We start from the raw sequence: 13,056 nt of genomic DNA, 5'->3' as shown, positions 1-13,056 counted from the left end.
ACAATATTCTAGCAATAGTCCTGAAGACTTGTGGTCCAGGACCTGCTGTGCCCCAAGCAAGCTGTTCTAGTATAGCTACAACATTGGCATCTACCCGGCAACATGGAAAATTGCCCAGGTATGTCCTGTACACAAGATACAGGGCAAATCCAATCCAGCCAATTACAGCCCTATCAGTCTCCTCTCAATTATCAGTAAAGTGATGGAAGGGATCATCAACAGTGCTGCCAAGTGGCACTTACTCAGCAATAACCTGTTCATGGAGCTCAATTTGGGTTCCACCAGGGTGACTCAATTCTTGATCTCATTACAACTTGGTTCAAACATGAACAAAAGAGCTGAAATTCAGAGGTAAGATGAGAGTGATTGCCTCTGACAAGAAGACAGCATTTGACCAAGAATGGCATCAAGGAGTCCAATCGAATCTGGAGTCAATGGGAATCAGGAGAAAACTCTCTGCTGGTTGGGGTCATACCTAGCACAAAGGAAAATGCTTTCTGTTGTTGGAGGTCAACCATCTCAGTTTCAGAACATCACTGCAGGAGTTTCTCAGGGTAGTGTCCCATCTTCAACTGCTTCACCAATGACTTTCCTTCCATCATATCATCAGAAGTGGGGATATTTGCAGATGATCACACAATATTCAGCACTATTCATAAAGCTTTGAATACTGAAGTAGTTAGTCCATGTCCAAATGTAGCAAGATCTGGACAATGTCCAGGCTTCAGCTAACAGGTGGTAAGTAACATGTTTTCCACACAAGTGCCAGGAAATGACCATCTCCAATAAGAGAAAGTCTAATCAATGTCCTTGACATTTCAATCTCATTACCATCGCTGAATTCCCCACAATCAACATCTTGGGGAATCCTGAAGGCTAGTTCTTCAGAAACTGAACTAGACCAGCCATACAAGTACTGTGACTACAGGAGCAGTCAGAGGTTAGGAATCCTGTGGCGAATAACTAATTTCTTGATTTTTCAAAGCCTGTTCACTATCTACAAGGCACAAGTCTGGATTGTGATGGAATACTCTCCACTTGCCTGGATAAGCGTACTCCAACAACATTCAAGAAGCTTGACACCATCCAGGACAAAGCAGCCCACTTGATTGGCACTCCTTCCACAAACATTCAATCCCTCCACCACCACTGTTCAGTAGCAGCAGCATGTACCAGCTACAAAATGCACTACAGGAACTCAGTAAGAAATCTCAGTAAGTAAGTAAACTGAGTTTACCCCATTCCAATGCCAGCATCACTACATCGTGGCTACAGGAACTCAACATGGCTTCTTAGACAGCACCTTCCAAACCCACCGCCACTACCAACTAGAAAGACAAGGATAATAGACTCCACCACCTGGAAGTTCCCCTCCAAGCTACTCACTCACATGAATTAATTTTTTGTAAAGCAAGAAACAGGTCAGTATCCTTACACAATAAAGCAGACAACATAACGGTCAGACAGAGCATAAATGAAGATGCAGCAATATATCAAAAAGGTTAGAATACCATTTGAAACACATTTCAGATTTTAAAGAAACAACATTATCATGGTGTTTGTAGGATTGAGACTAGGAGGCCACAAAAGTTCAATAAACTAAGAGCTTTATTAGATGATGTGTTCAGTACAGGCTGCAAACCTACTCCACCCAGTTACCTATGCAAACTGTCGATGACATTGCCTCCATTGACATCATGCATGCTTTATCTTAAAATGCCCTGTTCAGCTTCACTGCTGCTGGTTAGAAATAACTATAAATATTATACATACACAGCAATTACAGAAAGGGCAAAGTTCAATAGCCATGCCCAAAGACTGGGAGACAGCTTTCTTTCATTGCCAATTTATATCAACTATCTGAGAATTGTGGATATGGAGCACTAAAAGAAGATTTAATTTGGTATCTCACTGTTGAATGAGTCTTAGAGGAGACTTTATCAGACTTTCTTCAGTCAGAGGAAGATTTGATGCTATTGAAAGCTTTGCATTTAGCAAGGCAGGTAGAACGCAAAGTTAAGTATTTATTCAAGGCAACAAGGAGATTTTGTGGAGAAAAAGTGACAAAGTGCAGTTTGTAGGACACAGATGTATCAGCACGTCTGTTCAAAAACAGGAAAAGAATGAAGAGAGTGTGGTCACTGCCATTACCCAGTGTCTTCAGCATGGTGGGCAAAGAGTGCACTCGTGCAAAGAGCACCACCCCAAAAATACAGACTGCTGTTCCTCCAAGAGCAGAGGATACTTTAAATCTGTATGCCACAACCAAAAGCTCCTGAAACAAAAATTAAAGGAGAAGTCACTTAAATCATGTAGCATCCAAGAAGTAGAAGATGAGAAAGACAATGAAGTGACATTGTTGGGAGAAATAACAGAATCTAATGGGAACTATTGGTGTGCAGACATTACAGTTAAAGGACTTAAAACAAACTTTAGACTAAACACTGGAGCAGGAATTTCAGTTCTTTCAGACACAGAACAGTTGCTAAAGCAAGAGATCCTCCAGCCATCAACAACATGACTCCACTCTGAGGCATGCAGCTCAAGATCAAGGGACAGCTGACTGTCAAACTCCAGTACAAGGGAAGAGAAATCATAGAGACTTTGTACGTGATCCAAAACCAAGAGTTGTCACTATTAAGCCAAAATGCTGCAGATCTATAAAGCATCATTAAAATGGGCAAATTGGAAAATCAAGAAAAAAACAACAAAATTCAAAATAAAATTTCCAAAATTATTTTGAAGTCTGGGAAAGCCGAAAACAGCCGATTGTATCACATTGAGACCAGAAGCCAAACAGTGTGCTTGTTCACCCAGGAAGGTTCTACACCCACTTTTACAGAAGGCGAAGGTGAAATCCCCTGAGCCAATGCTGCAAAAGGGAATCGTCTCACCTGTAACCAATCCTTAAAGTTGTTGTTCAGGTATTGTTCCAGTACTGAAACAAAATTGTTCAATGTGGATCTGTGTTGCAAAAGGGGATCCAGCCAATGACATCTGTGGATCACAGTCTTACAAAAATGGATACAAATTGTAATTTCTGGCAACCACCTTCTGGATGAGGAATCCAAACTGTTGATTACATTTAGGAGATATTGCTTCGATTGCCTACCCTTTGGAATTGCATCAAAAGTAGTAATGTTTAAGAAGACAATGATGGGCTTTTCAGAAAGATGAGAAGGGAGGTCAGCTGTCAAATGGATATCCTGATTCCCAGGTCCACTACACAGGAACATGATACCAGAGTGAGGGTAGCGTTAGAATGCTTGCAAGAGTGCCTCAATAATAAAGGTGAATTCTCACATTATTAGACATATTTGTTCATGCAACAGACATCAAAGCTGATCCTCAAAAACCCCAGGCAATCAAGAATTTTCCATCACTTCACAACGTTACAGAGATTCAACGCTTCAGGGGAATAATCAATTGAGTAAGGAAGCTCCTACCTAATCTGGCCACAAGTAAATGAACTACTGCAACTATTGATTAGGTGGGACCAAGCATGATGTGAGGGAGAACATCAACAAATCACATTGCAAAAGTTCCACCATCTCAGGAATCAGTCTGGTAAACTTTGCTGCACTCCCTCTATAGCAAGAACATCCATCCTCCGTTAAGGAGACCAAAACTGCACACACTATTCCAGGCATGATCTCATCAAGGCCCTGTGTAATTGCAGTAAAACATCTCTACTCCTGTACTTGAATTCTCTCGCCATGAAAACCAACATACTATTTGATGTCTCTACTGCCTGCTGTACCTGCATGCTCACCTGTACTTGCATGCTTACCTTCAGCAACTGGTATACGAGGACATCCAACTCGCATTGCATGTTCCCCTCTCTCAATTTATAGCCATTAAGATAATAATCTGCCTTCCTGCTTTTTCTACCAAAGTGGATAACCTCATATTTATCCACATTATACTGCAATTGCCATGCATTTGCCCACTCACTCAGCTTGTTCAAATCATACAGAAGCATCTCTGCATCCTCCTGATTGCTCACCCTCCCTCCCAACTTTGTGTCATCTGCAAATTTGGATATTAAATTTAGTTCCTTTACTCAAATCATTAATCTATATTGTGAATAGCTGGGGTCCTATCACTGACCCCTGTGGTACCTCATTAGTCACTGCCTGCCATTTGGAAAAAGATCCGTTTATTCCTACTCTTTGTTTCCTGTCTGCCAACCAATTTCTTATCCATCTCAATATATTATCCCCAATCCCATGTGCATTAATTTTACATGCTAATCTGTTATGTGGAACTTTGTTGAAAGCCTTCTAAAAGTTCAAATAAACCACATCCAATGGCTCCTCCTCATCAACTGTACTAGTTACATCATCAAGAAATTCCAGTAGATTTGTCAAGCAGGATTTCCCTCCTGTAAATCCATGCTCAATGTCCAATTCTACCAATGTTTACCAAGTGCTCTACAACTAAATCCTTTATAATGGACCCTACCATTTTGCTCACCACCAATGTCAGGCTGACTGGTCTATAATTCCCTGCATTCTCTCTACCTTCCTTCTTAAATAGTGGGAATACATTAGCTAATCCCCCAATCTGTAACAGTCTATAGAATCTGTGTTTCCCTTCCTCTGACTCCTTGAATAGATTCCCACCCCCCTGCCATTTTGTTTAAACCATCCCTGACCACTCTAGTAAATATTCCCCCTAGGACATCAGCCCTGATCCTGCCAGCTGTAACCCGTCTAGTTTTACTGGTCCCATCTCCCCCAGAACTGGTCCCAATGTCCCAGGAATCTGAAACCCTCCCCCTCACGCCACCTCTTCAGTTACATATTCAGCCGATATATCTTGCTATTTCTCTGAGTAACACGTGGCACTGATAGTAATCCTGAGATCACTACCTTTGAGGTTCTACTTTTCAGCTTACTTCCTAACTCCCTAAATTCAGCTATTAGGACCTTATGCCTTTTTTTGCCTATGTCATTGGTATCAACGTGTATCACAACTACTGATGTTCACCCTCCTCCTCCAGAATATCCTGTAGCCTCACTGAAGTACCCTTGTCCCTCCACCAGGGAGGCAACATAACCTTCTGGAGTCTTGTTTCCGGCCACATAAACATCTATCTATCTATTCCCTTTAAAATTGAACCCCCTATAACTATTGCACATTTTGCTCCTCTCCCATGCAGCAGGGCCAGCTGTGATACAAAGGATTTGGCTTCTGCTTTCCCCTGAAAGGCCATTTCTCTCAACAGAATATCTATTTTGCAGAGGAAAGGCCACAGGAGATTCATGCATTGCCTGTCTAATCCTTTTACTCTGCCAGGTGTCACCCATTTCCTTTCTGTCTGTGGAGTCTTAAAACTTAAGTCTTAAGTATTCATGTATTTCAACCTGCATTTAAATACATGAATAACTAAACAAACAAACAATGGGGAGAATTCTCCCATCCCGCCATGCTAACCTTTTAGTGCGACAGGCCGGGAGAATTGGGTGTCAGCTGATTGGCAGGATTCACGCATGCGTTCCTGCCGCACGCACATCTCCCAGCGCTGGATATCTGGCGCCATCTAAACCATACTGGAAACCAGCAGGTTCATCAGGTAAGTACTTTGCAACTGTTTGTAATCTGATTTTAATGTGATTAGTGGACCTAGGACTGAATTCTCCAGGCCTGCTAGCATCTCCCACCCCTTCAGGAATATTTCACTCCAGCAGGGTTCAGACCAGCTCCCCACTTTTGGGGAACAAGTGGGATGACCCCGCTGAAGTGAAGGGGGGAAAATCGGGACCTCTCAGGGGGTCAGGCGGCAGGGAGTGGTGCCCTCTGGGCATGGGCACCCTGAAAGTACCAACCTGTGCCCCTGGACACTGCCCATATATGTAGAAATTACACTGTTCCAAAATATATCTATGGTTCTTGAATGCTGTAAGACTTCCCCTTCCCAAAAGACATCCAAATTAAATAATTCTGTAAGTCAAATCCAGCCTATAGTCATTCCACAATACAAGGCCGAGGGTCACATCTTCGAATCATCTTTTATTGGTTCAGCAAAGATATTTACATTGCCTTTATGAGGGTTTTCTGTAACGCCCTGGCTTTAAGGCTTAGCTGCAACATTAGAGCATCTCTGAGAAATAAAAGATGTTACAGGACATGGCTGTGAGCTGTGGACTGGCTTCTGGCTGTGAGCTGCTGACTGACCTGTCTGCTTCTGAGCAGGGTAATAATTATGCTGTTTCCCATTTTATTATTTCAAACTCGAGAGTCAGCTGTCTACTTAGCTTAAATTATTTCCCTCCTGTGGAGCTTAACATTTCTATAGCCCTGAATCACCCAGTCATTTAGGTAAGCTGCTTCTGCTTGTGGAACATAACGGGTAGCATCTTAATTCGCTCGTCCTGAATCCATGAAATCCTGTCCGAGGTCAACATACCTTTCCATGGTCCGCCCCTCTCCCTGTCTGATTCCTGTGGCAGGTGGGCGGATGGTAATATTCTGGCCAATACTTCTGCAGCAGTCATCTAAGTAAGCTTTTTCTACTATTACAGCAATTCACTCCTGATCATCTTTAGATGCTGTCATGCCTTGGAAATGCCCTGATTACCTTTAGAGGCTTCCCTGCCCCCGGGAATGTTGGCTATTACAGTTGTTAGACAGATTTCTATTTTTCAGGCCTTTTTAAATTCTTGTTACTGTTGCTAAGAAAATTTCTACCTTTCCGGCCTTTTTAAATTCTTGTTGTTGTTGCTGCTAGGTAAATTCCTGACAGTGACCATGTCTCTATGTGTGCTGTCCATGATACTCTCTTTCACAGATGTTGAGTCCCCAGCTGCTGTTCCAGCTGTGAAATTTAGGCTTCCAGGAGCTATGATTGGAAACATTTCTTGCACACATGTTGGCCCTTCCCACATAAAACAGAAGGAGCATATCATATATTTGAACTCTCCTGCCATGACTTGCCCCTTTACATTAAAGTTTTTGGAAGATACTTAATATCAAACAATATCAATTACTCTAGGGCCCTTCTTCATTGGTTCTTGTTATTACAGAACATAGTCCTTATAAACTATAAACCACAAACAATAAATAGACCTTACAAACCATAAGTGATAAAAGTAGTAAATACATATTCAACCGTACTTACCCAAATAACTGATTCCACTTGCCCTAAATCACTTTTGAATTGTGACATTACTTCAGGATCTCCAAACAAGCACTCTGCTCTGTGTTCACTTGTTGTCACTCTTTTCCTTAGAGAGAGTGTAACAAGATTCAATAGATTGATTCCTGCAATGAAGGAATTGACCGAGAGAACAGATTGAGTACAGTAAGCCTATTTCCAAGAGCTTTTATAGGCCCCCACTGGTAGGTTTGCGGGTGGTGCTGGGGGTGAGGGGGCCAGTAAGATTACCCAGGTGGCCTCCTCTCCACTTGCCCGCTCCCCCCCCCAACCTGCCTAGTCTTAGGCCACAAGCCATTGTTAGGTCTATTCAGAGAAGATAAGTCGGTGCCACCAACTGCCTCTGCAAGGGTACAGAGATGGGCTCCTCTCTTAGCAGACTACAGTTATACATTTCAGATGGAGTTGAGAGGATTGGCTTATGAGGAGAAATTAAGTAGGCTGAGGCTACACTCATTGGAATTCAAAAGAACGAGGAGAGATTTTATAGAAACATATAAGATTATGAAGGGAATAAATAAGATAGAAGCAGCGAAGCTGTTTCCACTGGCAAGTGAAACCAGAACTAGGGGGCCTGGCCTCAAAATAAGGGGAAGCAGATTTAGGTCTGAGTTGAGGAAGAACTTCTTCACACAAAAGGTTGTGTATCTGGAATTTCCTGCCCAGTGAAGCAGTTGAGGTTACCTCACTGAATGTTTTTAAGGCAAGAATAGATAAATCTTTGAACAGTAAAGGAATTAAGGGTTATGGTGAGCGTGCAGGTAAGTGGAACTGAGTCCATGAAAAGATCAACCATGATCTTATTGAATGATGGCACAGGCTCAAGGAGCCAGATGCCCTACTCCTGCTCCTAGTTCTTATGTTGTTATATTCCTATGTAGCATCACCCTGGAACACATATCACATACAGACGAACTGAGTCGGCTGCCTTTGCCACAAACAGTTGCATCACCACTTGTTCCCCAGAGGTTATACTGGCTCTGCATTATGTTGGGCAAAAAACATAAAATTGTGGACAGAAAGAGACCCTGTATTGGTGAACATAAAGATGATGGTCATGCAAGAATGGCAGTTTGAGAAGTCAGAGTTGTTAAAACACTACCAAAGTAGAATGTCAAAAATAACCTGTAAAGATGGGGGGGTTACTGTGGGGGTGCAGAGTTATAGTCCCACCCCAAGGAAGATGACTCAGACTCGTGCTGCAAGATTTGTATGTCTCTCAACCAGGTCAAAGTAGAATGAAGGACATAGCCATGACTTACGTGTGGTGGCCGGACATTGACAAAACATAGAACAAGTGGTTAGTAATGCCCCAGTTGTGAAGCTCAACAGGTTTTACCACCACCATCATCCTTGGGAATGGCCAGGCTGTCCATGGGCAGGGTTACGCAGAGGTTTTGCTGGGCCATTTCTGGGGAAATGTTTCTTACAGCAATGGACACACACTCTAAGTGATGAGATGTGCAAATGTTAAAGTCAACAATAGCCACGGCCACCATTGACAAGTTAAGGAAGATATTCACTATCAATGGCATTCCAGAAGTGACGGTGTTCATTCCTGGCAGAAGAATTTCACAAATTTTTCAGGTTCAATGGCATTCGCTATGTGAGATCAGCACCATGTCACCTGGCATCAATTGGCTGGCAGAGTGTTTCTGGATACTTTTATATGAGAGCCTGTGATGTGCCTACCAATATCATTCTTTGTTTCTCCTGAGGAATGTTTTGGATGTTGGGGGTGAGGACTGTAGTAGTGTGGCCCTTGAAGTGAGGGGGCCATGTTCTGAGGACCATGTGATCATTGGCAACCCTATAGATCACTCTGGCGGAAAGCTGAGCCAATTGGTAGGAGGGTGCGGACCATTGGTTGAGGAGGGACTGGCGGTTGGAGCCAATGAGTCCTGAAGAGCAGTCACACCTGTAATCTAGTCTTGTTGTATGTTGGCAATAAACACTTTATAGTTAAAGCTGCATCAAGTCGCCCTCAATCTATTACAAACTGCAATGGGCAAAAATGCTCCAAAAGAAATAAAATCCCCAAAACAAGGTCAACAATTCAAATATCTCACAAGAAACCAGAGGAAAAAGTCTGAAATTTCAACAGTAACGCGATGGCAAACACTAACCTATACTCCTAACAATTCACACAGCCTGTCTTCTTACCCACTTTTATCTCACCCTTAGATGTGAAAAGTGAAAAGTGAGATGGTTGCTGCCTGTGTTGCCCATGCACTGACCTGAAAATCCCACGGATAAAATAAATTCCAGTCAATTGGACTCTTAATCCCTGTAGCTGTTAACTGTCAGTGGCAACAAACCCCTGCTCATGCCTGCTGACGGAAATATCTGACAAGTGCACAATAACATTGGACGTACCCCCAGTGTCTTACTGTGCAATTTCACACTTTTCCTGGTCTGCATACAGCCGGGCAATCATCATAAAATTCTATCCAAGGGACTATTTTTCAGGAAAGTACAAGTCTCAATAATTCTGCCTAACATTGTGATTTTTCTATCAGCCTGCAAACAGCAAATGAAAACAATTGATGTTACTAAACAGGTTAACAGGAGCTGAGTCAACACCAGTGAGCTGTGCTCTGACTCTTCTTAAATATATATTTTGTGTTTTAATGGACTTCAGTATCACAAGCTTTGCTCTGGCTCAGATCCAAGTCTTTCTGGTGCTGTTAAAGGTTACATTTAATAATCACTACGTCTAACTGGGAAAAATGTATCAAATTATTACTGTGATAGATAGCAAGGGCACAGGCTAATGGAAGCCACCAGGCTAAGGCTGATAAGAAAAAGACTTATAGCCATTGATTTCTTTGCTTCTTTGAGTGGTGATAGAAACATTTTACTTTCCTGAGAGCTTGTTGTATCTATTTTATACATACCTCTTGCAACAGTCACATCAAAAGCCAATTGCTTCCTTCCAGTGCTGCCCTTTTTCTAGCTTTTTTTGCTCTTAGTATTCTATTTCTCCAATATATTGTTGTTCAGGAATACAGTTGGAAGTTAAATCTGTCTATTAACACTTGTTTAAGCCCAATTTTTCATTGTAATCTTACATATGTTGTCGATACAACTCATCTAATGGTCTGGCTTTGAACTTGACCCAAACTTGACAATCTCCATCCCATTTCCCACCATTGCTCAATGCCCTGGTGTTGATCTCTGAGCGGAGCCCTTTTATGAATGGGCTGAGGGGGCGGCTGCCACACAGACAGGAGTGGGGGTATCTGGGGAACCAGGATTAGCAGAGGCCTGGGGTGAAGCAACAAGGGGTTGGGTGTTGTGGGTATGTGATAGGGAGGTGAGCAGAGGGGTGAAGATGGGAGAGCTGGGGGCTCGAGTTTGGTGAAAGGACCTGAAGATAACGCATGAGAGATTCTAACAGGAACACTCAAATCAATTGCTGATCCCAGAATTCCAGTACAATCCAGGAAAATTGATGACCTGGTGTTGTGAGACTTTTTATCCCAGTCCAACACTGGCATCTCCACATCATTCCGCAGGTCTACAGGGGAAAGGCAGAACTGTCATGAAAGGAAAGACGAAATTAGAGCATAAAAATTTTCTTACTCTGGCTGCTTAAAATCGACCTTAACTGAAAGCCGCGGTATAAGTCAGCCTGGATTCAGATCATATTTTGACCTGATAGGGATATGTATTTCCCACTGTTCTGCCAGGTTATAATTGACATTGATTTTCAGTTTTCAGCGCAACTCCAGTAAAAGAATCGTGTATCAGATTTAAAAGATAGTAAACCAATGGTGAAGTTACTCCTTCATCGTAGGTCCCTGTTGCTCTTCCACACACAAAAACACACACACACACATTTGTGTATGGAACTGTTCAGTTGGAATTGCACTATATAACTATGCTTTGTGTGATGGAATAGTGGAAGGAATAGTGTCAAAGACAGCCAGTTATATCCTGAAGGCAAAACTAACCCAAGCAAAGACGCCCAACATTTTTCTATGAAAGGAAAAACCTTGTATTTGTACATCACCTTTCAAAACCTTAGAACCTATAGGCTTTAGGAAGAATATTAAGACCTTTTACTCCAAAGACAAGCTTGACTGTGTAAGCCCTTCCAGAAAATGGGCCTGTATTTTCTTTCAGAATTGTTCTGATTTAAGATTCAACAGAAAGGTCACTGAGGTTAGGTTCACTTTAGAAAATTGTTCCTCCTAAATAACAGATTCACACTGTCCAATATATCCCACCAATTGCTGAATTCAATTTCATTGCCCTCTCTTTTCCAAGTCTTGATATAGTGTGGATTTTTGGTTATTTAGTTTTGCTCATTTCAGTGTCCCAGTGACTCGAATCCACTGACATGCAAGAATCCAGCTGGTGATTTAAACCCTATCATCACATTTCTGTTCCAATAAAGACATCATCCCTTTTCTCAGGGAGAAATGAAAGTGCTCCAGTAATCTTAGTTCAATCCCAGGTTAAAGAAAATACGAAACAAGGGCAAGAGAATTAGCCTAGCCAGCCCAAGAACATTGCCATCAGCTGGAACTAGAATGAGCTATTTCCAGACTTGTAGAAAGCTTTCTACATCTGGTTCCTCCAGAGCTGTCAAACATCAAAATTCCATGTATGAGATCTACAACTTGCAGCATTACATCTGAGGCAGCACCTGAATCGAAAACAGGCACGTGGGAAGTCTGAAAGCAAAAAACATCAATATTTCAAGTGCCTTTCATAACCTCAGGACATCAGAAAGCATTTTCGAGCCAAATAAATCATAGAATCATAGAATCCCTACGGTGCAAAAAAAGCCATTCGACCCATCGAGTCTACACCAACTCTCTGACAGAGTATCTTATTCAGGCCCTCTCCCCCTCTCTATCCCCATAACCCCACACATTTCCCATGGCTAATCCATCTAATCTACACATTTGGGACACTAAGGGGCAATCTCACAAGGCCAATCTACCTAACCTGTACATTTTTGGACTGTGGAAGGGAACTGGTACACCCAAAGAAAATCCACGCAGACTCGGGGAGAACATGCAAACTCCACACAGAGAGACATCTCAGCTGAAAGCTAAAGATGCTACCTCAATACAGACCCACTGGCAGTGAACCCCCTTTAGTATTGCTCCTCCAACAATGCAGCATTCCCATAGCACTTGCCCTCTGACAAGGTAGAATGCCCTCATTACTGCCTTCCTGACAATGCAGCATTGTCCCTCAACAGTACAGTGCTCTCTCAGTATTGACACACCTGCAGCTGCAGTAGTCTCTCAGCGCTGTCCCTCCAACACTGTTGCACCCACCCAGTGCTGACTCTCTGACAGTGCATCTCCCACTGTACTGCTTTGGGACTGGGCATTGTGTGCTCAGGTTTCTGCAGTGTGTCTTAAATGCGAGACCTTTTGATTCGAAGGCAAGAGTGCTTCCAACATGGTTGGCACAATGGCTCACCTAAGCGGCCGTATTTCAAGTATTAATCCACACTATTTGACTGCAAAGATATCACAGTTGAACTTGATCCTCTCTTCACCAATGACACACACATAGTGAAGGGCACACACACGTACTTTCCAGTGGGTTACAATTACTCTCTAGACACTGAGCCATTGAGTTCATGGTTACCTCTCCAGATAAACTCAGCAGAGAACGGCACTCAAATGTGGGATCTCACTGATGGACAACTCTTAACCACAATTCACTAGATTCAATCAGCTCCTAGTGAGGTAAATTCTACAACTCCTAGTCGCTAGAATTTATTCCAGAATTATAAAGTGACTAAAAGAGTCAGCGTTATCTTTCATTATTTTCCTCCCTCGTCTCCTTGAGCAATCAAGAGGCTGAAGAACATACATAAGTCTTGCTTGCTGTCCTCCCCTGCTCTCAACCAGCTACTATGAGATAAA

The sequence above is a fragment of the Carcharhinus amblyrhynchos genome, chromosome 18 (genome assembly GCF_965287045.1).
Source record: "Carcharhinus amblyrhynchos chromosome 18, sCarAmb.v2.hapA, whole genome shotgun sequence".
Taxonomy (NCBI): Eukaryota; Metazoa; Chordata; class Chondrichthyes; order Carcharhiniformes; family Carcharhinidae; genus Carcharhinus; species Carcharhinus amblyrhynchos.
Note: the sequence above shows the minus strand (reverse complement) of the source record.